The sequence below is a fragment of the Hypomesus nipponensis genome, chromosome 19 (genome assembly GCF_054491055.1).
Source record: "Hypomesus nipponensis isolate SF chromosome 19, ASM5449105v1, whole genome shotgun sequence".
NCBI lineage: Eukaryota > Metazoa > Chordata > Actinopteri > Osmeriformes > Osmeridae > Hypomesus > Hypomesus nipponensis.
The window spans coordinates 17883598-17889105 of record NC_140379.1 but is presented as its reverse complement, the minus strand read 5'-3'; positions in this window follow the sequence as shown (position 1 = coordinate 17889105).

Here is a 5508-nt window from a genome sequence, read left to right as displayed (position 1 = left end):
GTTAATCTTACGTGCCTGTTTTCTCTGTGCATTGTACTGACTGTGCTGTCTTCTAATGGTTATCTGATGATTTTTGAATAAACACAAATAAGCCACTCTGAGGAATGTTTGAGGATATGAGATGAAAGCTTTGACCTCTGTGTCACGGCAGTCTGTGATCCACTCAGGTCGACTCCTTCCCGACTATATTTGGTCTGGCTGAAGCAGCTGTGTCAATACAAGTTGTTCATCCTTAATCTGCAGCTCAGTCGGCCAGTGTAGTCCTGCTGAAGTCCTTGTATCCTGTGTCCGACCTCGGCACCAGCACCTGACACTACAGGCCCAGCCCAGTCTCAGGGGGAATAGAGCAGGATTGATCTTTTGTTTTCAGTCAGGGCCTCGAGATGTGGGGGTGAAAGGCTGGCTGCATTAAGAGATATGCCCACACTCTCTATGGGGCTTTTTACAGTTGACTACAGCAGAAGAAAAGGAGCAAAGAAGGACCTTTCTTCTCCTCGCAGAGAGGCCTGCTGGCCATTGTTCCCAGGCCGTGACCTGCATTTGTAGCCATTCTGTAGAGAACAAACAAATCAACCTTTTAAATGCGAGGGGATCATCTGCCCCCTTTCTGCCAGTGCAGGCCCAGTCTGCTTACACACGGGGGCTGCGGTGGGGGCTCGGGGAGGAGGGGCTTTGTTGAAGTCTCACAGAGTGCCCATTCTTGGGTGACCTCTTGCAGAGTGAATGGAGGGAGAAAATGATGGAGATAGATGGAAGTAAGATACTGTCATGTTTCTGAATCTTTGAAACTTTCAGACATCAGGATCGTCAACTTCAAGGCTACGGAGAGAATGTGTTTCTGACTCTAAAATGCTTGAAATGCTTCTCTGATTTGATAAAGGTATACTTTCATCTGAGTTATTTTCCCATGTGTATACATGGACTTAAAAAGAAAATGTGACCCTACCCTAACCCATATGTTTACGTTATTATATTTGATTTGGAAACATGACATTTTATATTACTTTTGACTTTATTTAAAGTTATTGATGCTCTGCTGCCCTCTAGCTGTTGTATATATATAGTACATACTGCAGTGTTTCACTTCAGTTGTACACTGTATGCTTAGGTCTTCTAATTGTTTAAGAATAATGTTTGTGTTGCCTGACACTCTGATTTGCCACGGACTATGCGTTATGTTTGTAAGTGTAAGACAAAGCAATTTCACATTCTACTTTTCTACATGCACACCTCTCCTCTGCAGCGCTCCAAACCAATTATATGTATGACTTGCGTGCCATTGCATTTAGCCTACCACAATTAGTCTTCCTTTAAATCAATCTAATCAATCAAACAAAACACATGTCACTAATTGAATGTAGACTACTGCACAAGCGAGAGCTGCAACTGGCACTGTACATGATCATCATCAGATCTATACTATAATGCAAGGAAATTGTGTGTGTGTGTGTGTGTGTGTGCGCAAGTTTTACTGTGTGATTTTAGGGGGACTGTAGTGGAACGGTTAGCTTGAAGCAGTATGCAAAGTTGACATTTTGCAGGTGTCCATCTCATGACCATAACATACTTTTATGATGAGCATAAGTGACTAGATGATGTGGAGGCTGAATAAGTGCTCTTGAGAATTTCATTTGTGATCTGAAAAATAGGTACTAAAGCCACTGCATGCACTGTGCACTTGTTGCATTAGGCCTTATTAGAGTGTCTTTGGGTAAAATAGTCTGTTTGGGTATAGTAGTGTTTGGGTAAAACAGTGTTTGGGTACAGTAGAGTGTGTTTGGCTCAAATAATAGCCCTACATGTCTTTGGGTACAGTACAATGTGTTTTGAAATACTAGCTATTAGTCTTCTGAGATAACGCACACTCATTTGGCCTATGTTTCAGCATGAATGACTTCAGCCTGTGTGATGAGGAGATGAATATTCTTCTGCTCCTCTGTCATTGCTACACAATGACATGTTTGGGCCCTATGTTTAATACAAGGAATCTGTGTGTGTGTGCGTGACGGTGGTCACTAAATCAACAAGCTGACATATTAATCACCGATTGCTTCACAATGCATAGTATGATAACTGATCAGGGCTGCGTTTCCCAAAAGCACCGTGAGTCGAAGTTGGTCGTAGAGTCCATCGTGCGATGGATCCTAGTTGTACGGGCCGTTTCCCGAAACCATCATAGCTAAAGAGGCCCTTGAAAATCCTTGTATGTTAACGAGAGCTTTAGACCTGGTTATGCAGCAAATTGTCAGCCTACTTAATTTGAAATAGGTAAATGTTGACAAGATAACGCACATTCTGTCTGTTTAACTAGACAAATAGGCAAATGTACAGGATAGCACATTCTGTATATCTCGAAGAACTAGTTACGAGTCACAGTTTGAAACATAGGCCTATAGGCCGTCCATTTTTATTGTTTTTCCCAATCGCAGGTCAGACAATCAACATTTCCTGAAACTCTTAGTAGACTAAAAGAGTGTGGTCTCGCACGTGCACAAAGGACAGTCCCCTAATCAAACTAATATGTTTTGTTTATCAAACTTAAGTGAATCTCAAAGGTGAAACTTTATACATTTGAAGCATAACCCATGTGGGGTCCACATAAACATTTTGGAAGGGTAACACAGCAGTATCAACACTGACTTCCATTGAATAACTTCTATTTATATCTATAAAAATCGATATGCACACATTCTCCTTCACAGAATGAGTGAGGAGAAGCAAGCATGGACAGGGCAAAATCTGCGATCATGGAGATCAGCCAAACGTGTTCTCGAGAGGATGTCTGAGAGCATCTGATTGATTCCAGTGACTCTAGTGATCCAATTCTACCGTCTACTGGTCCATCCACTGTCAATGTGGAGGACCTCATGGAAGTAGAATTTGAAGACGACCAAGACTCCTTAGGGGATGACCTGGAAAAATCATAACAGGAAGTCACCATGGGCAAATCCTTCACTTGGGATCTGGTGACCTGGGCATCTCAGTTTGATCTGGTTGACCTGTTAAACGTTCTGAAAAGGTCATGGCCATACTAAACTGCCATCCTCATCTGGAACACTTTTTGTTGAAAATATCTTTCCACACACAGGAGAGGAGAGGAGGAGAGTGGAGAACAGAGAAGCCTAAAACAGAGTAGATGAAAGCAGAGCAGAGTACAATAAAGTACACTAGAGTAGTGTAGAGTCCTTGAGAAGTACTCATCAATGATGCAAACTTTTATTTAGAATTTTCTTCTTAGTTTGTTTCTTTCAACCTTTCGAAACTTTTGTTATCAAAACTTTTTTCCATACGCAGTGAAAGGAGAGGAGAGAGGAGGAGGTGCGGAAGGAGAACAGACAAACCTATAACAGAGTAAAGCAGAGCAGACCAGAGTACAATAGGGTAACTTAGAGTATAGTAGATCAAGTACTCATCAATAATGCAAAGTATTATTTATTTTTTTTATACATTTTATGAAATACTTTTTCAACCTTTCAAAACTATTTTTTTCCACACGTGAAGTGAAAGGAGAGGATAGGAGAGAGGAAGAGACAAGGAGAGTGTAGGACAAGAAGCCTAAAGCAGAATACAATTAGTACAGTAGTCTTTATCAAGTACTCATCAATAATGCAAACAAAAATATTAGAAAATATTGTTTCAAACTTTCAAAACTTTTTTTTGTTTACTTTTTTTCACACACAACAGAAACAGTAAAAAAAATCCTTGTTTTCCTTCTGCCTTGCTCCAGCTTCATAATAGCTTCGTAATAGCCAAGAAATTAAAAAAGGTGCGCAAAGAAATTATATTGATCATGCCACCAAATACAGATTAAAACCAAAGTAACGAGCCTGGTAAGAAGTAAAAAGTATTGATAAAAATAATTTAATGAGTATTAAGACATAACAAGGTACAGACATTACACATTGTTATATCTCAATCTAAATTTTTTCTTAAAACTTTCAACACACCTATATGTTTTCAGTTTTAACATCAGATAAGGATAACAAATTTCAAAAACCAGTTTTCCATGCTCTGAGGAGGTTTCAGTGATACCTGCACAAAGGAGTCATTGTGACACAGTGACAGTCGATCACTAGGGAACATGCAATATACTATTTGACTGTCAGTCCCGCAGGAAGGGGTAGTGCTCTTCTCATGCAATGTTTCCAAAACACAGGTAAACACAATGCATGAATAGTGAGAGTGAATAATGACGTCTCTGAATACCCTTTTGCTTTTCATTACAACAACAACAACACTCACACAAGTACACTCACGTGTTGTGTAATGTACAGGGCCTATCTGGCAAAACCAGCAGGCAGAGCTGAGAGCTGTGTGCCTGAACGTATATCAACATAAAAGTAAGATATTGGTTTAGCAGAGACAGACTTGGAGATGAATAGCAAACACATACTTTTGTTATTGTGAGGAAATGAACTCATAATGTGTTTGAGGTGGATCAGAAAATGACATGTAGGTTTAACATATTGTTGACGAGCCAGGCAGGATTTAAGGGGAAATATTTGGGGCTTACACTTTTCTTTCCTGGAGGCTACATTCTGGTGTGTTTTCAACTCTGCCTAGCCTCTACAAACTCCCTCCATATGAATCCAGTTGTTCTTGTACAACCAGCTTGGAGTACCCAGAACAGGACTGTGAATGCTTATCCTCCATGGGAAACACAAGATCAGTACACTTGACTGACTTATATTATACTGACCTTAAAATATAACTAAGATTTTATTGGATGTTCATGTTTTCTAATATATCATAATGGACGTGGCCCATTTAGGTTTGCATGGTTTGCAGATTGCAGAAGTAAACAAAGAAGTTTGTTTAATCTTTGGTTACTGGTTAACCAAGCTTGTGTACATAGCCGGACACACAATTTTCTTTCTATTCACTACAAGATGGTTGAGATACTTGTTGAAATAAACGTGGTATAATGATATATAATTTTCTACATTTGATTTTTCAGCATATTGCTAAGTTGTAATTCAATGATTCTGCTTCTTTTACTGTGAGAATAATTTACTCGATGACCCAAATTATTTTCTATTTGATATTGTTACCTTTCTGACAGTGCACTGTAAGAGTGTATGTGGGGGGGTGAGTTTATGTGTTCTTGTATGTGTATATGACAGACTGTATACCATTTTACATATTTTTGTTTGTGTTTGCACATGACTTAGTTGTTAGGTCACTTTCCAGGAATGTGACATTACATAGAGGTGTGTTGGAATGTGCGACTGCCATCATTTTTTAGGATGCTCAGTCTACTCAGTTGTTGAGTGTTCATGTCTCTCTATTTGAACCAAGCACCTGTGTTGCTCATGATGAGGATGCTCATGAGTTAAGAATAGTAAAAGTTTCCAACATCAATTCATGTTAAAGCAAACTGAGATAAAAAAAAACACTGAAACCTCAAATTTGCAAACAGATGCCTGTTCTTGTTCCTCCCTAATGAAACATGAACAGTTTAAACAAATACTCCTGTGTCTCAACTGTATTATCCACCATCCACCTGCT